This window comes from Giraffa tippelskirchi, chromosome 2, assembly GCF_054371585.1.
Source record: "Giraffa tippelskirchi isolate mGirTip1 chromosome 2, T2T-mGirTip1v1.2.pri, whole genome shotgun sequence".
Classification (NCBI taxonomy): Eukaryota; Metazoa; Chordata; class Mammalia; order Artiodactyla; family Giraffidae; genus Giraffa; species Giraffa tippelskirchi.
Window position 1 is genome coordinate 146,212,622 of NC_137276.1, and position 20,559 is coordinate 146,233,180.

The 20,559-nt window shown below is 41.3% G+C and overlaps 1 long non-coding RNA gene across 4 annotated transcripts in view; it reads left to right on the forward strand.

Annotated features, from left to right (window-relative positions):
• LOC145523559 (uncharacterized) overlaps positions 1-20,559 on the forward strand; it is an 880,911-nt gene that overhangs the window by 153,511 nt on the left and 706,841 nt on the right. The window contains exon 3 of one of the 4 annotated variants that reach the window (XR_014066716.1): positions 9,493-9,582. The exons of 2 other annotated variants lie outside the window; for them this stretch is intronic. This is a non-coding gene — a long non-coding RNA (uncharacterized LOC145523559). Of the gene's footprint in view, positions 1-9,492; positions 9,583-18,111; positions 18,201-20,559 lie in introns of all 4 variants that reach the window. One more of the 4 variants, XR_014066702.1, reaches the window with a different exon arrangement.

The following is a 20,559-nucleotide window of genomic DNA, read 5'->3' on the forward strand; positions in this document are numbered from 1 at the left end:
CCAGAGAAATCTGAGCTGAATTTAAATTCTCAGTCCCTCAGTAGGGAGAGATATGCAGCCTGAAGATAAACACGGAAGACAGAATACTCATGTGGGAGGCTTCCCTGGGATGGAGGATATTAACTCAGGGAAATCGCGAGCCCTTATTTGGATCAACAGTTCCCGCAGGGCAGAAATGACACGTCTCCCCATAACTCCTGGCTCACAGTGTATGGTGCTCACCAGACCTGCTCGGTAAGTTTTTTTTTTGCTGACAGAGCATTAGCCGTTGTCACGTACAACAGCTGGAGCCCTACCCCAAAAGGATACTGTCATAAAAAATTGACGACTCCAGATTTGAAAATAAGATATAGATTTTGCTCAGGAGGGTTAAGGGAGAGAAGATGCTGGGGAATCAAGAATATCTGCATATAAATCTAGCCATCATCTTTTCAAGAGATTGTAACAGCTTGGAGGAGAAAGCGGTGTAGCTCTATTAATAGTTGGTGAAATGGCAGGGCATACACTCTGTAGCATAGCTCCATATGATGAGAGGGGAAGACGACATCTCTTATTACCACACCTTCCCCAGCAGCTACACTGATAGCCTTGTAGTGAAGAGCTACCACAGGCACCCTGCAAAATGACAAAAGCCCCACTGCACCAAGAAATGCCAGATTGTATTCTTCTCTGCAGAGAGCAAGGAAATTCCACCCATAATGTGATCACATCCATGTGTTTTCCCGCGTGTGCGAAGGTCAATCTACTGTCTGAGATTCTATAGCTGAAATAAAAGGGAACTGGGCATTTGTTTGCAGGCTGGAAGGGAAATACAAGGAGAACTCCAGTTCTCATAAACCAGCCATGAAAGATCATTCTTTCTTTATCAAAGCTATTAATCTTTTTAGCTCTTTGAATTAATCCACTTGATTGTTTAAAACAATAAAAATGTTTGAGAATCTTGGAAGAACCAAGGAAAGCACCTGCTTTCCTTTTTAAATCAAGAATGCTAAGATCATTGCATATATATGACATTAACATTAAATGTTATGTTTGTTTCAAAAGCTATGCATAGTGACGATAGAAATAATTTGAAAAGACAAGAAATTTTAAGAAATACTTATATTCTCATTCCTAATAGATAATTGTGTGTGTGTGTATGCATTCAGTTGTGTCTGACTCTTTGTGACTCCATGGACTGTAGCCCACCAAGCTCCCTATCTGTGTAATTTCCCAAGTAAGTATACTGGAGTGCGTTGCTATTTCCTTCTCCAGGGAATCTTCCTAACCCAGAGATCAAACCCATGTCTCTTGAGTGGCCTGCATTGGCACATGGGTTCTTTACCAGGTGAGCCACCAGGGAAGCCAATTACTCTTAAAAATTAGGTGAATATAATTGTGGACTCATGAAAATGGACTTATGTGCTGTGAATATTGTTTTGTAACATTTTTTCACTTAATAGGTTGGGAACAAATCTCCATGACAATATTTATTTTTTAATTAAAATAAAATGACATAAGACATGTTCACATATTGTATCATATCAAGGCATGTATTTTAATGTCATTTTTAATGTCTGTGTAGTATTCCATTCTACCGGTATATCATAATATATTTAACTAATGTTTTGTTTTTAGAAATACAAGATTTTACTGTTTCAGTAAACAGCCTTAGGCAACCTTTAAAAATGGTTCATTGTTCACTTGATCCAGAAAATGCCACAAAATCCTGCAAATCAGGAGGTTCAGATCTTCATTGTCACTTTAAGAACACTTGTGAAATGGCCCAGGCCATTAAGGGTATGCATATCCAAAAAGCCACCAAGTATCTGAATGATGTCCCTTTACAGAAGTAATGTGTGACATTCCATCGTTACTATGGTGGAAGTGATAGGTGCACAGGTCAAACAGTGGACCTGAATGTAGGGTTGGTGGCCCGGAAAGAGTTGTGAATTTTTATTGCACATGCTCAAAAATTCAGAGAGTAATGCTGAACTAGAGGGTTTAGATGTAGAGTCTTTGGTCATTGAGCACATCCAAGTGAACAAAGCTCCCAAAATGTAGCACAGGACTTAGAAAGTTCCTGGTTGAATCAGCCCATACAAGAGTTCTCCCTGCCACATGGAGATGATCCTTACTGAAAAAGAGCAGGTTGTTCCTAAACCAGAAGAGGAGGTTGCACAGAAGAAAAAGATATCCCGGAAGAAACTGATGAGATGAAAACTTACAGCCTGGGAATAAATGCTGCAGAAAAATAAATGCAGATAAAGTTAAAAAAATAGAAGATTTCCCAACATTTTTCTCTGCTATTATAAACAATGTACAAAAGAGTTACCAATGGACATATATTATTTATTAGTCATTATCTATCTCTATTTCCTTAGGATTACTTACTACAGTTGGAATTACTGGTTTATAGGAGATGAGCTTTCTGAAGCCTTTGCTCATTGCTTCTAGAGTGGCTGTGCCTGGCTTTATCCCACCCACAGTGCATGAACCTGTGTGAAGGAGGGGACGGGGTTTCACATAAAAGTTGCGAAGAATGTTTTTTGTCTTCAAGCATGTATTTCTTCAAGCGTGAATTGCATGATTTATATCCTTTGATTCTGTGTTTTTTCTATTGGGATATATGTCTTTTATTTTTGATTTACAAAATCTCTTTGTGTAGTAATTAATACCTCTTTCATCTGACACATATGAAGGAATTCTCATTTTGTCATTTACTTTTGAAATGTGTGTGTATACAGCCAATCTCGTTATCGATGGGTTCTGCATTTGCAAATTTGCCTACTCTCTAAAATTTCCTTGTAACCCCAAATCAATATTTGTGGTGTTTTTGTGGTCACTGGTGGACATGTGCAGAGCAGCAAAAAATCTGAATTGCATGATGCGATAGTTCTCAGCTGAGGTCCAACGAGGCAACCCTCAACCTTCTTGTTTCACCTCTGTAAACAAGTGTCCTTTTCATAGTTTATTTAGTGCCATGTTTTCCACATTTTGATGCTTTTTGTTTGTGATTTCACTGTTTAAAATGGCCCTGTAGTGCTGAAGTGCTATCTAGTGTTCCTTAGTACAAGAAGGCTGTGATGTGTCTCTCAGAGAAAATGCATGTTAGTTAAGCTTTGTTCAGACATGACTTATATTAGATGTTGGCCATGAATTCAGTTGGACTGTAGCCTGCAAGGCTTCTCTGTCCTTGGGATTTCCCCAGCAAGAATACTGGTGTGGGTTGCCATTTTCTTCTCCAAGGGATCTTCCCGACCCATGGATTGAACCCAGGTCTCCTGCATTGCAGGTGGATTATTTACCAACTGAGCCACCAAGGAAGCCCCAAAATCTGCTAAGTCGCTTCAGTCGTGTCCAACTCTGTGCGACCCCATAGATGGCAGCCCACCAGGCTCCGCCATCCCTGGGATTCTCCAGGCAAGAATACTGGAGTGGGTTGCCATTTCCTTCTCCAGTGCATGAAAGGAAAAAGTGAAAGTGAAGTCGCTCAGTTGTGTCTGACTCTTAGCAACCGCATGGACTGTAGCCTACCAGGCTTCTCCGTCCATGGGATTCTCCAGGCAAGAGCACTGGAGTGGGGTGCCATTGCCTTCTCCGCAATGAATCAGTAATGTATATTAAATAAAGTCTCTTTAAACAGACACACATACAAGGCTGTGTATTAATTGGTTGACAAAAATGTTGGAGTCAGAGGTTTGCAGGAACCTAGGGCTCTCTTTCCCCCAGGAACAATGCTAACTCACTGTTCACGGTGGCATTAGAGAACATTAGCTACACGATGTAGCTAAAGAGTTGAATATATATGTATATCTGTATTTTTTTTCTCCTTCACATGAGAACATTCTCAGTTTTGCCTACTCAAATATTTCAGTCTGTTCTTTGTGGATTGTGCCTTGGTGTTGTGCTTATTATTGGGAGAAGATTTCTTCTCTGCTCTTCATATTTTCCATGTGGGGTCACCTCTGCTGGAGAAACACACCTGGCTTCTCTTTGGGCTACACTTACCTGAGTGGTGAATTTGGGAGAAGAGACAGCCCCCTTCTACCCTTGGCCTTGAATCTGTCTCCCTTCTGCAAATAGCACACATCCTGTGACCCTGAGGTGCAGGTCTGCAGGTGGTCAGCACTGCTGGTAACTGGAAGAGTCAATGTCTGGTCTATAGTAGGAGCAGGTCTGCTGTCATTACTGACTTAAGCTATGTACCTGGTATCTGCTTTATCAGTGAAAATGTTCATCATCTCTCTGACTTCTGGGTCTATCTCTCAGTTGGTTACAAACCAGGGAAAGGAAGAGTGTTTTGTTTTTTTTTTTTTTGGCCACACAGTGTGTGGGATTTTAGTTCCCCAACCAGGGATCGAACCCATGCCTTCTACATTGGAAGCATGGAGTCCCAACCACTGGAAGGCCAGGCAAGTCCCAGGAGTGTCTTTGTAGTAGCCCTCTTCACATAAAAAGTTCTTTTTACTTTAAAAATTATGCAGATATTCACATATGGTTTCTTCTTCTAGTTCTTCTTTGACTCTTTTTTTTTTTTTTTCACTTTAAAGTTTTGGTTTCAGGGAAGCTGATACTGCTGTTGGATTTCTTGGGTTTCTAAACCAGGCACTGCCATCCAGGGAACAGGGAACAGATCCTGTTAGCCCCTGGATCTGGGGTGGGGCAGTTCTTCTCTTGTTCCGACCAGCCTCATTTTCTGAAGTCTGAGCCCAGCTCCTCTTTACCTTGGCTTGATATCAGACAGAATTTTTAATCTGGATTCTTGAAGTGGTTGACACTCAGCCTGTTTTGACATGGCCACTGTCTCTTATTCCCATTGACTCAGTTCTTTGAAATTCATGTTCCCACCCCTCCTTTCCTGCATCAATATCCCTTAGCTCTTTAGGTGTTTGACTCAGATTTGAGCCAAAGTTTGGCAGTGACTTTGTTCAAACTTAGTCTCAAAGTCCCAAATTTCTATCTTCTAAGGTCCTATTAACTTCACATTGATTTTTTTTCCCCTAACTGCCATCCCCCATTGCTTTCTGTGTGCTGGGTGGCAGCAACTGGTGTACTCTTGCCTCGTAGGATGTAAACATGACACATATGCCCAGTTTTGCTCAGGCACTGCAATGGCTTTGTAGATGTCATGGATCTCTCGGCATGGGATCCAGCTGTCGGGTTTGTGGGCAGCTGCCCTCTTTCACTCGTCAGGATTACTGTGGTGGGGACCACCACTCCAGGGAGGGGATGGAAGACACTGACAGTGTGTTCAGGAAGAAGAAGCTAGGACTAGTACTCCATTCACCTGACATCACGTGATCCCAAAGCCTGGTCTGTGCCCAGAGTCATGGGTATTCTTTTTCTGTCAATCAAATTACACAGGCAGCCTGTCAGACTGCTACCTGGAAGGGTCCTGAGAACACCACCATCAGAACCATGAGTGGCTACACTCAGATTTGGGATGGGTTCCTGCGACTTAGCCCAGGTTACGGACATTTAAGCATTCATGCACCCTTGTGTTAGGACCAGAAAAACCACTCTAAACAGAACCAGTCCAGGGGCATGAGCAATATGGAATGGATAGCACAGAAACTGTGCAGTCATTCTATCACGTTAAAGGGTAATGACTGGTTTGGCACTGACCCGTTGTGTTGTCCAGGTATTTATTAGGTAGCTGTGAATGGGACCCAGTGGGTGTGTGGCACAGATCTTTAGCTGTGGCTTCCACCTGGATGGTTAGACTGATGCACTCTGGGTTTTCCCTGGGCAAGGAAGAATCTGCCCCACGGTCATAACAATTGCCAGCCCCCCTCTCCTCAATGCCAGATGGGCATGTTCTGTTTTCCAGTAGTGTGATCATTTGGCCACCATCTTTGTCCCTTCCATTGGCCTGGAGGACATCGTAACACGCATAGAAGTCCTTACTAAATTCATCCAGCAAGACTTCGTTGGTAGCCAGCAAAGCTTGTCCTTCTGAACGCTGAAATGTCTCAAGTAAGAAAAGCTGTCTTCCAAAATAGAAGACAGCTCCCATGGAGACACCTTAGCTGTTATCCAAGCAAAATATTGCGTGTTGTTACCCAATGAATCTGCTCAGGTATCATCTTCATTAAATCACATGAGGACTCAAGTGAAGACCCTGAGTGATCTGACCTGAGGGGACTTAGTAAATCAGTGGTTTAGGCCATGCGGCTCTTGGTGGAAAGAATTGTTACTGATTTGGGGCATCATCTTAATTTGTGTTTTCTCTTGCACGTACCTATATTGTTACTGTTGTATATGCCTCCACTGAATCCAGACAGCTGCCAAACAAATTATGTGTCTCAGTAAGGTTGAGAAGTGATTGGAATATTGCTGAAGCAAAATGCTTCAGCCAAAGTTTCAGACGGCTGTTTTTCTTCATATACTGCTTGGGATAAATAAACATAATTTGAATAATATACACTGAGCTCTGGTGGGGGTCAGAGAGTGGGCGTATAACCTTATGTGTACATTTTCCCCTGGGCATATTAAATGAATATTAAATTTGGTTTATTGAAAAGGCTTTGGAAACAACGAATTTCTTTGGAAATTGAAACCCCTACTGTGTTTTCTTCATGTCTTCTACAATTAAGATGTTTGTCACTTCAATGATCTGTCTTATTTTAAAATTAAGGGAAGCAACTGATAGGATGCAGCCACAAAATTAAAAGGCACTTGCTCCTTGGAAGAAAAGTTATGACAATTCTAGACAGTGTATTAAAAAACAGAGTTATCACTTTGCTGACAAGTGTCTCTATAGTCAAAGCTATGGTTTTTCTAGTAGTTGTATGGATGTGAGAGTTGGACCACAAAGAAGGCTGAGCACCGAAGAATTGATGCTTTTGAACTGTGGTGTTGGAGAAGACTCTTGAGAGTCCCTTGGACTGCAAGGAGATCGAACCAGTCAATCCTAAAGGAAATCAACCCTGAATATTCATTGGAAGGACTGATGCTGAAGCTCCAATACTTTAGCTACGTGATAAGGAGAGCCAACTCATTGGAAAAGACCCTGATGCTGGGAAAGATTGAGTGCAAGAGGAGAAGCGGACAACAGAGGTTGAGGTGGTTAGATGGCATCTCAACTCAATGGGCCTTGGTTTGAACAGACTGGGAAATAATGAAGGACAGGGAAGCCTGGTATGCTGCAGTCCATGGGGTTGCAAAAAGTCAGACATGAATTAACAAGTAAGCAACAACTGATTGAATAAATGAATAAATTGTGACAAAGAGACAAGTCTTTCTTACAGTATAATTCCTAGATGCTCCACTCCACAAGTAATATATGTAGATATTTCCCTCTCCAGGAAATTCTCACCCGCCACCTCCCTTGAATGTGAACTGGACTTAGTGTCTCTCTTCCAAACAATAAATAAAAGAAAGGAAAATATAGTGAACTGAGAGTGGGGAAACTTGGCAAACACTACCTTAACCAAGGATGAAGGCTAATGGCACTGGTGATGTCATATGGATATTTGGTACCCTGTTATGAAGTGACAAGAAGGGAACTTCAACTCTGTATTGTTTTTTTTTCCCTAAAACCCTGTCGCCACAGTCTAATCTCGAGAGAAAAAATAAGAGAGAAACTCAGATTATAGAACATGTGACAGGGTATCTGACCAGTGCTGAAGACAGTCAAAGTCTTAAAAAACAAGGCAAGACAGAAACTCACAGATCAGGGAAAACTGCAGTAATTCAAAGTAATGTGGTACCAGAGGGTGGATCCTGGACAAAGGAGGAAGTAAGCTAAAACTGGTGGCATCTAGATAAAATCTAGAGTTTAATTAATAGCAGTCTATCAATGTCAGTTTCTTAGTTTTTTATTTAGTTTTTAATTTTGATGAATTGAAATTCCCCATAGTAATGGGGAAACTGGGTAAGGGGATTTGGGAACTTGCTCTGTTTCTTTTGCAACCTTTCTGTGAATCTAAAATTATTCTTGGGACTTCCCTGGTGGTCCAGTGTTTAAGAATCCGACTTGCAATTCAGGCAACATGTGTTCAAACCATGGTCATGGAACTAAGATCCCACATGCCACAAGGCACCTAAGCTTACACATCACTGTGTGAGACTGTGCAGCGCAACTGAAGATCCCACGTGCTGCAACTAAGACTCACTGTAGCCAAGTAAATAAATATTAAAAAAAAATAAAACATCCCAAAATAATTCACTTGAAAATAAGGGAAGAAGATACCTTAGTCACTTTCTTTTTTAAAACCACAGTCAAATGACAGAAACACCTTCAAAGGTAGAGAGGGGAAAATGAGCCTTTGTGAATTGTTTCATATAGGGAAATTCCTGATGTAATACACATTTACTCCACCAAAAACTTTCCACAGGAGAAAGCACTAAACTAGGAAAAAAAAGGCAAAGAAAACATAAGTATTTTGCAGGTTCTATAATCCGTGCTACCATTGTTTACAAAATAAAGGTGAATTTCTTTTCTGTGGTAAAATTTAGCCACACAAGGATTGGTAAATCTTTCCCTTTTTAAAAAGCACCATTGCCTTGCTTTCGGAAAAGCTTTCCTTTGTGGCTCAGCTGGTAAATAATCCACCTGCGATGTGGGAGACCTGGGTTTGATCTCTGGGTTGGGAAGATCCCCTGGAGAAGGGAAAGGCTACCCACTCCAGTATTCTGGCCTGGAGAATTCCATGGACTGTATAGTCTGTGGGGTCGCAAAGAGTCGGACACAACTGAGTGACTTTCACTTCACTTTAGTTATTACTTTCCTGGTTTTAACAACTAAGGCTTTGGTGATCTGTGAGGACAGTGGATTACATAACCTCTTTATTATTCAACAAGTACAATATATATTTTTGGCAGACGTTAACTGTTAAATATTCAATGTGGAATTAAAAAAAAAAGAATGGTAGACAATTTTCTGGCAATCTACCATGGTGTGAGGAGAGAAAAGGTGAATTTTCTTGTGTGCAGACTAAAAATACTCTTAGCCTAATCACCATTCTAGAGATGTGATTAGGCAGAGAAGGAAATTTTACAATGTTTATCTCTTTGATTTTTTCATTTGCAGTCCAGCATCAGCTCAGTGTACATATCAGGTTTCATCCTTAAATGCGCATGAAACCAAAGCGGGGTTTTTGCAGAGCTCTAATTGCTCTATGATTTGATGTTACTGTGCAGTGAAGCTGTGCTAGTTAATTGTTTTCCTGACTGAGTTTCCATTTCTTCCCCCACCCCGCCCCCATTCTGCCTGAAGGAACCTATAAAGCAAAAAACAAACAAACAAAAATCTCTCAGAAGAGCATCTTTCATTTTCAGAAGCATCATTTGCAGTGGGTAGCAGCCTCGTCATAATGTGGGCGATAATGATGATGGATAATTGTAATTCTTAAGTGGTTTCAGCTTATGGTTATTAAGGGTGGGAGCAAGGCAGAGATGGATATGTGGAAGAAAAATATGGTTTACTCTGCTTTAATTGCTTTTTCCAGCATTTCGAACAATAGAATGAGAAAGTCATTTCTGCATCTCTTGCTGATTCTATTCTAGGGTAGGTATACGACTGTGGATTACAGCTGATTGGAATATTGTGTGACGTGCAACATGATTACTGGAGGAAAATTCATGGAAACAAATTAGGTATTTGATTAACCACTTTAAATAATGATCGATTTCTATGGCTTCCTGTACACCGCCTTTTTCATACTAATCAGTAGCTCAGGCCATATATAAACAATAGCCTTCTGTAATAAATAATTGCATTGTAGAGTGCTAGTTAAATTTAGAAGTTTCTATTTTATTGGAGTTCTCACTCATAAAACGTAGTGCCAAATAGTAATTGAGATGGAGTTTAGAGTCTCATAATGCTTTGCTTCACAATCCAACCCAGGAATTGTTTCTCCCTGAAGACCCATAGACAGAGATCCCCTGGGTAATGATGGACGGCGGAGGAAGGCCAGGATGGGAGGCCGCGGAGGGGGAAAGAGAAAAAGGGTCTAAATGAGATTGGAGGGGAGCAGAGGAAGGGAAGTGGAGAAAATAAAAAGCTTGAGGTGGCAGGTTGCCTCTTTCGGATCCTAGTAAACCAGTTTAATATAAATGGGCAGGCGGCAAGGAAGAGCCAATTGGAAGAGCCTGAGAAGCAGGCCCCGTGTCCTCGGGAGAGCGGAATGTCTCAGACAATAAGATGGGAGATTTATTATAAAGAAACAAAATGTGCTGTTTTCCTCTCCCTGGTGTTTCTAAAGCCCTTAGCCTGACAGAAGAATGTAGGCTCCGTGGTTAGCTCTGGTCGCTGCGGGAACGTCCCTTGCTGCTTTGAGACTCAGTGTCTACTGGCTATGAATCAATTAGCTCCTTGCCCCTATCCCCAAGGAGAAGTGTATTCCCTTACTCTTCAGATACTTCCATCATCATCTCCAAGAAAAATGAAGATCTCCCAGGTGGCTGGAAGCAGACAGGAAACTGGAGCTTTGTTACATTAGTTTTTTTAATTGGAAGGTGTGCCCTCCTTCCCAGTAGTCGTCACAGCAGAGCCATCTGGAAGGGTGAGACTTACCATTGAAAAATATGTAGCAACTGTATTTTGAACGTTCTTGACAGACCTCAATAAATGTGCTTTCAAAATTGTGACTCAGAATATGACTGGGAAAGTAAGACCCACGTGGGAAGGGAAAGAATCAAACGAAGTCCAACTGGTAAGTAAGAAAAGTAAAACTTTGGACCTGCTTCTGCAAAACCATTAAGTTGTATGGTCTTGGAAAAATTGTTCCTCCTTTCTTGGAGTATCTGTCAGCTTCTCTTAAGCCAACCAGAATGATGAGAGAACTCTAATATTAGCTCAGGACAACCATGGCTAGTTGTGTCTACCATCTTTCTTCTCTTCTTCACAACCTGGAATGAGTTCTTTCAATTTTTGCTCTTAATTGAATTTTAGCTCCTCTTCCAGTTCTATTCATATTTTACCTCTGCTGTAACAAACCCCACTCTCAGTGTTCTCTTCCTTTTTTGAACTTCACTTGGCACTGCCAAATGACTTGATTGTAAGGATTCTTTCATTTTTAATGAGTGGCTTATCTTTCCAACTAAAGAGTAAACTCTTTGAGAGCAACAAACAGATCTTGGTTTCTTTTATGGTTTCGCTAGTACACTTGTCATAGTGATGAACTCATAGGTGATGACTAAAAAATACTTGTTGGCCAATGGATTGATTCAGAAATGTGAAGGAAATGTGCAGATATTTCCAATCTAGCACAGGACATTTTCTTATGGTAGGTATAGTCATTTAGTAAAAGTGTTAGAATGATCACGCCTCATTAAGTTCCAGATGATTGTTCAGACATGGGGTGATATGCTTAATCAGTCTTTCAATCAGGATCCAACCAGGAGAATCTTGAACACATTTACACATATTTGCTCCATGATCTGAGCAAGGCCTTAACCGGAGCTTCTCTCATGTGATTCCTCTTCGAGCAAATTTACTTTCCTCTGGGACATCCCTTTTTCCTTTGCTGACTGTTTGGAACAGACTAGGCAACCTGGTTTTGCTGGGGCTGTATTACTGAATTAACAATTAAAGATTTAAATGACTTGAATAGGGTAGCTTTGGGAGCATTTCCATACTGTTGAAATGGTGATGATGGTGAAGTTGGTGATGGAGAGGGAGGCCTGGTGTGCTGCAGTCCATGGGGTAGCAAAGAGTTGGACACAACTGAGAGACTGAACTGAACTGAATTGGGAGCATTTAGGGGTCCCCCTCAAAGTGAAATCACTTAATGATTTGTAGACCTGGGATAAACTTGGTACCAAAAAGCATAATTATGATTTGCAGTTCAAACTGCAAATCAGAGAGCCAAGCCAGTGCCAACACACAGCTCAATCTTGCATGTATATAGTCATGTAAGTCATGTTTTCTAGGACACTTTGGTCTAGAATGATGGACTCCAGAATGTCTAATAGAAGTCCCAGGTTCAAGCCTTCAGCAGCAGCATGAAGTGTGAAGTCACATATACCATGGCTTTGCTAGTTCCTATGTTGTTGCTGCCTCTGTGAACCCAACTGATCATAAGGTTCCTCCAGGCACCGCCTTCTTGATCTGCTTTGAGCTTCTGACTTGGAATTCAGTGACTTTGTAGGTGTCATGTGTCTTTTCCAATTCATTAAAAAAGCAACTGATTATTTGGCTATTATTCATTCATTCATTCATTTAATATCTCATTCCATAAGAGATAAGAGACAGTATAATAAATGAAGGAAGGAATAAAATAAATAAGCTTTGGGAATCAGGACCAAAGGAGAATATAGGTTCAGTTCAGTTCATTCGCTCAGTCATGTCCGACTCTTTGCGACCCCATGAATTGCAGCACGCCAGGCCTCTCTGTCCATCACCAACTCCCGGAGTCTACCCAAACCCATGTCCATCGAGTCGGTGATGCCATCCAACCATCTCATCCTCTGTCGTCCCCTTCTCCTCCCGCCCCCAATCCTACCCAGCATCAGGGTCTTTTCCAATGAGTCAACCCTTCGCATGAGGTGGCCAAAGTATTGGAGTTTCAGCTTCAACATCAGACCTTCCAATGAACACCCAGGATTGATCTCTTTTAGGATGGATTGATTGGATCTCCTTGCAGTCCAAGGGACTCTCAAGAGTCTTCTCCAACACCACAGTTCAAAAGCATCAATTCTGCGGCGCTCAGCTTTCTTCACCATCCAACTCTCACATCCATACATGACCACTGGAAAAACCATAGCCTTGACTAGACGGACTTCTGTTGGCAAAGTAATGTCTCTGCTTTTAAATATGCTATCTAGGTTGGCCATAACCTTCCTTCCAAGGAGTAAGCATCTTTTAATTTCATGGCTGCAGTCACCATCAGCAGTGATTCTGGAGCCCCAAAAAATAAAGTCTGTCACTGTTTCCACTGTTTCCCCATCTATTTCCCATGAAGTGATGGGACCAGATGCCATGATCTTAGTTTTCTGAACGTTGAGCTTTAAGCTAACTTTTCCACTCTCCTCTTTCACTTTCATCAAGAGGCTCTTTAGTTCTTCTTCACTTTCTGCCATAAGGGTGGTGTCATCCGCATATCTAAGGTTATTGATATTTCTCCCAGCAATCTTGATTCCAGCTTGTGTTTCTTCCAGCCCAGCATTTCTCATGATGTACTCTGCGTATAAGTTAAATAAGCAGGGTGACAATATACAGCCTTGACATACTCCTTTTCCTATTTGGAACCAGTCTGTTGTTCCATGTCCAGTTCTAACTGTTGCTTCCTGACCTGCATACAGGTTTCTCAAGAGACAGGTCAGATGGTCTGGTATTCCCATCTCTTTCAGAATATAGGTAGGAAACTAATAAAGCAAGGCATGAACATAGTACACCAAAAGACTTATTACAAACTATGGTCCTGGAGAGTCTCTTGATGTGGGATATAAATTTGGCGCAACAATTCCTAGCAGCCATAACAAAGATGGAAAACAAATAGGAACAGAATTTACTCTGTTCACACTTACAAATAAAGTGATTATTTAGGAGAATACAGCTTTTCCTGATACTGAGAGTTACAGGCAATATTTCCCCATGGGTCTTGGTAAGGAGAATACTGTGTCAAGGTAGTGGATGATGCCTTCCACAGCATCTTTGTGTTAGATTTGTTTTGTCATTCAACATTAGATTATAATGTCCTTCAATGTCAAGCTGATGACTGTACAGCTTGCTCGTGTTCTTCCCTGATCCAAGGCTGAAATTTGAAATGTCTGGGGGGATTGACAGACTGTATATTCTCCAGACATCCTCCCATCAGTATTATTTTGGGCAAGTGCTTCCTTCTTGTCTTCACGCCTAAGAGGCAGTATAGTCAGTGGTTAAGCATGCAGGCTCTGGAATCGGACTCCCTGGGTTCAAGACCCTCAGTTTCTTTGTCATGAAAAAAGGTTAATGCATTCCTCGGAGAGATGTTATCAGTAGGAAATGAATTAGTGTTATGTAAAGTGCTAAGTGTTGGGAGTGCTCAATAAATGTGAGCCTTTACAGTTAGACCACAGAGAAGCTTTACAATCTCTGTGCCTCTCAGGGGAACATAGTTCACCTTTTAAATTCACCTCTGTTTTGTCCCCTCAGGTGTGGGAAGGGAATCAGAATGCCACCATATGTCCTTGACTCCTCTTACGGGGTCCATACAGGGTCCCCAGATTGAGCTCATGGCCTGAATCCTTTGTCCCTTCTGAAAGGACACCTTGTCCATTTGGTACCTGCAGCAGGTGTTTAAGAGACAGCCCTTTTCTCTTTGTTGGAGAATTTTCAGAGCTGAGTTGTTTTTTTTGTGAACATATCCCTTCATTCTGCATGAAGTTTATCAATTTATTTTATTAAGAAAACTCTGGTTAGTCTGCCTTGATCTACCCATATTCCTGAGAGTAAGCTTTCTTTTGGGGCTTCTCAGGTGGAACAGTGGTAAAGAATCCGCCTGCCAATTCAGGAGACGCAATAGACGTGGGTGGGGAAGATGCCCTGGAAGAGAAAATGGCAACTTGCTCCAGTATTCTTGCCTGGAAAATCCCATGGACAGAGGAGCCTGGTGGGCTACAATCCATGTGGTCACAAAAGAGTTGAATACAACTGAGCGACTCAGCACAGAACAGAAGCTTTTTTCTGAGACACACTTGATAGTCATGAACTGGCAGATCACAGACCACACTAGGACCAGGGATTGCACTGTGGCTCCACGTGCAGGCAGCCCAGTGTCATATAAGGCGCACCCTCTAATTTCCATTGTTCCCAACATGGGTTGGATTCATGAGTTTAGAGCCGGCAGAGCCATTTTGGAGCTGAAGCAAAAGGGAAAATCCATATAGTGACAATTCCTGCCCTTATGGAAGATTTTAACATTTTGTTTGAGATGGATGGATTTTGTTACATTAATTTTGCTTTACTAAAATATTATTTATCTTGATTACTGAGTTTTGGCATCCCTCTAAATTTTGTATCTAAGGCCACTGCCTCACTCTCCTCACTCAAATCCTGGTCCTGTGTGCAGCCTTGGTAATTTGTTGTTGTCCTGGCTCTTAGAGATATTTGACCTCTTCACTCTAGAGCAGTTGCTTCCAAATCTAGGACTATAATAAATTTTCACCCAACCAGGGAGAAATAAGAAAATGAAGGACAATGCATTAAGTCTTTTGACAAGCTAATTTTAAATAAGATAATGCCTTTCTTACTGTCTTACAGTTAAAATACAGTTTATTAAAGAAAAAAACCCAGAACCTGCAGAAATATTATTTATTCAATAATGATGCTAATAGATGGCAGTAACTTTTTAAACATGTACTTACTGGGCAAAATAAAAAGTGTGCTGATTAAAGAATTTAAAAATAATTAACTGTCCCAGGAAATCCTACACATGTATGAAACTCTGCCCTAGGAGCTTGGTTATCCCTCCCGCCCTAGGACAGATTAGGAGTCTGGACAGAGGAGTGGTGACGAGAAGTCCGTGGCAGGTGTGGGAGGTGAGGACGGTGGCCAGGAGGAAGTAGGCATGTGCTGGGGATAACGGATGTGATAGGTGGTACTAGGAGGGTACGTGTTCTGCCAGGACAGGCATTTGGATGCAGAGGCCCAGAAACCCATGCCAGGACACGGAAAAAGGTAAAAACCAAGAACAGATGTTGAGTCTCTGTGGTAGTGGGGAGCCTGTGTGCACATGAAGTCTCTAGAGAATCCTGCTAGAAGCCCAGTTGTTTTCCAACTGGTTTTTATTCCTGCTCTCGCCTCAGAGATCTTCACATGCACTAAGCTGCAACCTCAGAGAGATTTTCTTAGGAGGAAAAAGATATTTTCTAGTTTACCTAGTGAATTTATAAAACCAAGAAGGATCACCATAAATATGGAATAATTCCTGGGAAACTAGAGCCACTGTCTCTCATTGTAGTCATTAAAAGAAGCCTAACTTAATGTAGCGGGCATTCCCCGGTGGCTCAGTGATAAAGAATCTGCCTGCCAATACAGGAGACAGGGGTTCAATCCCTGGGTTGGGAAGATCCCCTGGAAAAGGAAATGGCAACCCACTCCAGTATTCTTGCCTGAGAAATCCCGTGGATAGAAGAGCCTAGCAGGCTATAGTCCATGGAATTGCAGAAGAGTCAGACAGTAAACAACAAACAACTTAATGTAGCAGGTGTTCAGACAAATGATCCTCAACAAGGAGAGTGAGAGTCTGAGAATGCAAATTAGTACTAAGGCTAGTATTTTCATGAAGTTGTAGATGATTGTCAGGATGTTCTTCACCTTTGAAAAAGTAGAGATTTTATTTTTCTACTGTTGCTCACTTTTTTTTTTTTGAGTTGGATAAATTTGTAGTCAGGATCAGATGACTGGAGCATAAGTTTTGGCTTTTTTCATATACTTTGGTGACTGTGTTACTTTAAGGAGGTCACTGTATTCCCTGAGGCCTTGTCTTCCTTATCTATAAAAAGGAAGAGTTGAATTTTATTAGATTTTCTTGAATTCCAAACTGTTATGATTTGTCGTGATTTTTATGATGACCCGGAGGGAACACACACAGGTTCCTATAAAGCATTTCTTGCTGCCCCTTTTCAAGTTCAGAAAAATGCCCTGGATCAGAGCCACCGGCAGGGTAAATTCCACCTTCAGTTTGGAAATATTTGCTCTGAAATTTCTTATTTTATTAAATTATTTAAGACTGTAAGAAGGCTGTTGAATTTCTTTGGGCCTTAATCTGCTGTATATGTAAGATACTGTGTTTTTATTGCTGTATGACAATCTTGATGTCTTCTGGATGAAAAAATTAACTTTGTTTTATTTGTTAACATCAATGTTAACAAATAAATAGAGATAGGGATGCTGTGAAATACGGTTTTCTTAGTAGGCTGTATACAACAGTACTGCCTCCTAATAACCTCCTATAGGCAAGTCTTTTCCATTTCCTGAACTAAAGCACCTAGAATTGCACTATTTATTCTTTGCTTTAGGAATTTCCTCTCTCTCTAGGATGCCCCTTAATTAGCTCTGCCTCGATGTTTTAATTTTTCTCCCTTTGCCAGTCAAGGTGGTCTTAGTCATGCATGTATCTATCGCATGTGCATGGCGCTATTCCAAAGTGCTCCTGTTCTCGGGCATGTCCTACCAATACTTTTCTGAGCAGAGAGATAGCGTTCGGCTCATCCAGAAACCCAACTCCAAGGCCACGGAAATTTTCTACTGAAAAGTCTCAGAAGTTCCAAGGACCAAAAATGTTTCAAATAAAAGCACTTTCAAAACAGGCAATCCAGAGAGTAGCTAATTCTTTCATTTGACCTAGAAGCTATCACTACCATTAGACTAGGTCTGCTCCTGTTGCTTTGTGAATGCCATAAGACTTGCCAAATCATGCTTGTATAGTCTTTGGCTACCTTGAGCTAACACCTTCGAAAAGATACAATTCTCAGCACTAGCTTAATATCTCATTGCTTTTTTTTTTTTTTTTACATAAGCTGTCTATTTTAAGAATATATTTTGTTGACTTAGTCTTTTTCTTGGTGATAAGATGGGGGTGGAAAAAATAGTCACACTTGAACATAATATCTTACTTCCTCGAGGCAGCTGGTTGCAAATTAAGCAAGAATATTGTAAAATAGCAGGTGGATATTTACCCACAAACAACAGGGAACTGAGGAGACAGAGAAGAGCCTCAGTAAAGAAGTTGTTAATAATAAGAAAATGATTAACGGCTTGTGTTGTCTTCATGCAATGGTTTTATCCCCATATTTTGCAGAAAAGCCCTAACCTGTTGTTTTCCAACTCTTCCTATATTTAAGGTAAATCCACTCATATCTTCACTTGTACTTGCACTTATTTTGAAGGATCAGGAATAGCTAGTGGGTTGGAACATCTCCAATGTTTCCATCCCTCACTGATCCCGTGTTATCCTCTCTCTGAGTCTTCTCTGCCTTTCCAGCCTGAGTTTGTCATTTCCTCTCTGTGCTCTGTCAGTACAATTGCTCAGTCATGTATGACTGTTTGTAGCCCATGGACTGTAGCCCGCCAGGTTTCTCTGTCCATGGAATTCTCTAGGCAAGAACACCATGCTCCCTCACTCTGTGCTTATTTCTATCATGGCACTGATTGTGGCAAGTGGTAATTATTGTTTAATGTGTCTGTCTCCTCACTGTTAGCTCTTCAAGGGCAGAGAACCTGGCAGATGGAAAGGCTCAACCTTGGATGAAGGAATCAATACGTGAATGAATGAGTGAATGATGAAAGAGTAAGTTATTTCCTATCAGCAGCTGCCTTTCTGAGCTGCTCTCAATCACCATAGAGACCCTCAAAATTTGGTGTTAGGGTGATCACCTCAGTTCAGCATACAGTCAAAACACTGCTCTGTCCCATGATCTACAGTGAGCCTGTAGTTGCAAGTTATAAGCAATATGTCCTTACAGCCTTTTACACGAGGGATGAAGGTGAATTCCCCCCTCACTTAGCAGTCCGTGGGGCATGGCCAGCTGGCTTGTCACAACCACAGCCTGCAGTGAGGCTTGGCCACGTCTGCTCTGTGACTTGGAAGCTCCTGACCCTGTACTCCACATCCCAGAGAGACCTGGAGCTGTTGGGTCATGGATGAAGGAGGCAGCTTTGGGAGATGAAAGGGTCGGCTTTTCCAGCTGGCCCAAAAGAAGTTTGAAGTTCATAACTAACTTAGTACCTCACGCTAACAGACACTTACTGAATGTCTTAGGGTGAGTGATTGAATGAATCCCAGTTCCAGACCGCTGACCTCATCTTAGACCAAAGCAAATTCATTCTCTCCCACAGAGCACTCCAGGCCCCCTGTTGCTTTTGCTGAATTCTTGGCTGTTACTAACTATAGGAAACTAGTGTCCAACTTGCTCTGATATAATGCAGATTCCAATGTGCTTTATGTGGGTAATGATACTGGGCATCAGGGGAAGCCTGACTTTACCATGTAGTTTCCCCTTGGGTTTCTTCTGGACTCCACTCTGCGCAGGCGAATCTTAGAAAGGGTTACGTCAGGCCTCTGAATAGTTAGAGAGCGAGTGATGCCAAGAGGTGTTGGATTTTGTTTGGTGTCTCACTTAGGGATACTGTGCAGCTCAGTAGGGAACATCACAGACATGACGCAGGCCTAGCCTGGATCCCATGATCATTTTAGACCTTTGAACAGCTCTTCTGCTCAAAGTTCTATTTGCTGCAGAAAATTCCTCCTCTAAACCTGTCCTCTAGTTGTTTTCAACTCAAAGTTAGATGTTTTTGTGAAATTTATTTATTTATTTTTTTAAAAGGGCATCCTCTCTATTATTTAATGAGAATAGCATGTTTAACTAAAAACTTGTCTTGTTTGTGTTAGGCCCTGAAGAACACCAAATGAAAGAGAAAATCGTACCTTGGGGCAAGTAACCCTGCAGATTTTCTCATAAGGTTGAGTTTGTTAATTGACTGGCTTATTTATAGAGAGCCTGTGTGCAAAGCACTAGGCAGGAAATGGGGATGCAGTGAGGGCTGGCTGTGGACTCAGCCCTGAAGGACCTCATTGTTTAATACAGCAGATAAGGCATGGATATAAGTGACTATTTTACAGAACAGGTCATAGTTGAGGCCAAACACAAATATAAAATACAATGGAATTACAGAGAAAACAGACAAAGCTGTCTGCTGGAAAAAACAGGGATGAGCCATGGAAGATATGGGCCTTGAAGGATGAGTAGAAATGGTCGGCAGGCGTTCCATGACAAAGTGGGAAAACAAGAATGTATGTTTTCATTTGGCTTAAGTTATAGTTTGATTGACCAGAGAGAAGAGGCAGAGAGAGAAAGACAGATGCACATACAGAGACAGGGTGAGAAAGAGAGAGAATCAGGGAGATAGACAGAAATGAATCAATCCTAGGGACTTGGGGCCAGAACCACTGGATTAAACCACCAGAAAACCCGTCTAACTTCTGTTCTTCCAGTTATATGAGAAAATGTTTCCTTCTGTTTAGACCAGTTTGAGTTGGGATTTCTGTTAGTTGTTACAGAAATTATCCTAACTGATGATAAAATTTTATTGGAAAGAGAGATTTAAGCCAGAATGTTGAGGAATTTAGACAATATTTCAAAGGCAATGTGGAGCCATTTACACTTTTGCAGCTGAGGAATGAGGTAATTAAAATTTTAAGAAGATTAATCCAGCAGATGTACATAGGCTAGTTTAGAAGAGGGAAGAGAATATCCATAAGGAGGTGGTACCGTCACTAAAAAAGTCTCCACATGTGGAATTATAGTGATTAGAGAATCTAGTCTTCATCTTGCATCAAGTGAAATTTTGCATATGAAAATATAAAATGAATAAGGAGAGATCCTAGATAAGCAAATTTCCATTTCATCCTTTTCATACTGTTTGTGGGTTCTCAAGGCAAGAATACTGAAGAGTTTGCCATTCTCTTCTCCAGGGGACCACATTTTGTCATAACTCTCCACCATGACCCATCCATCTTGGGTGGCCCTACACAACATGGCTCATAGTTTCATCAAGTTACACAAAGCTGTGGTCCATTTAATCATTTTGGTTAGTTTTCTATGACTGATGGGAAGAGCTGACTCATTAGAAAAGACCCTGATTCTGGG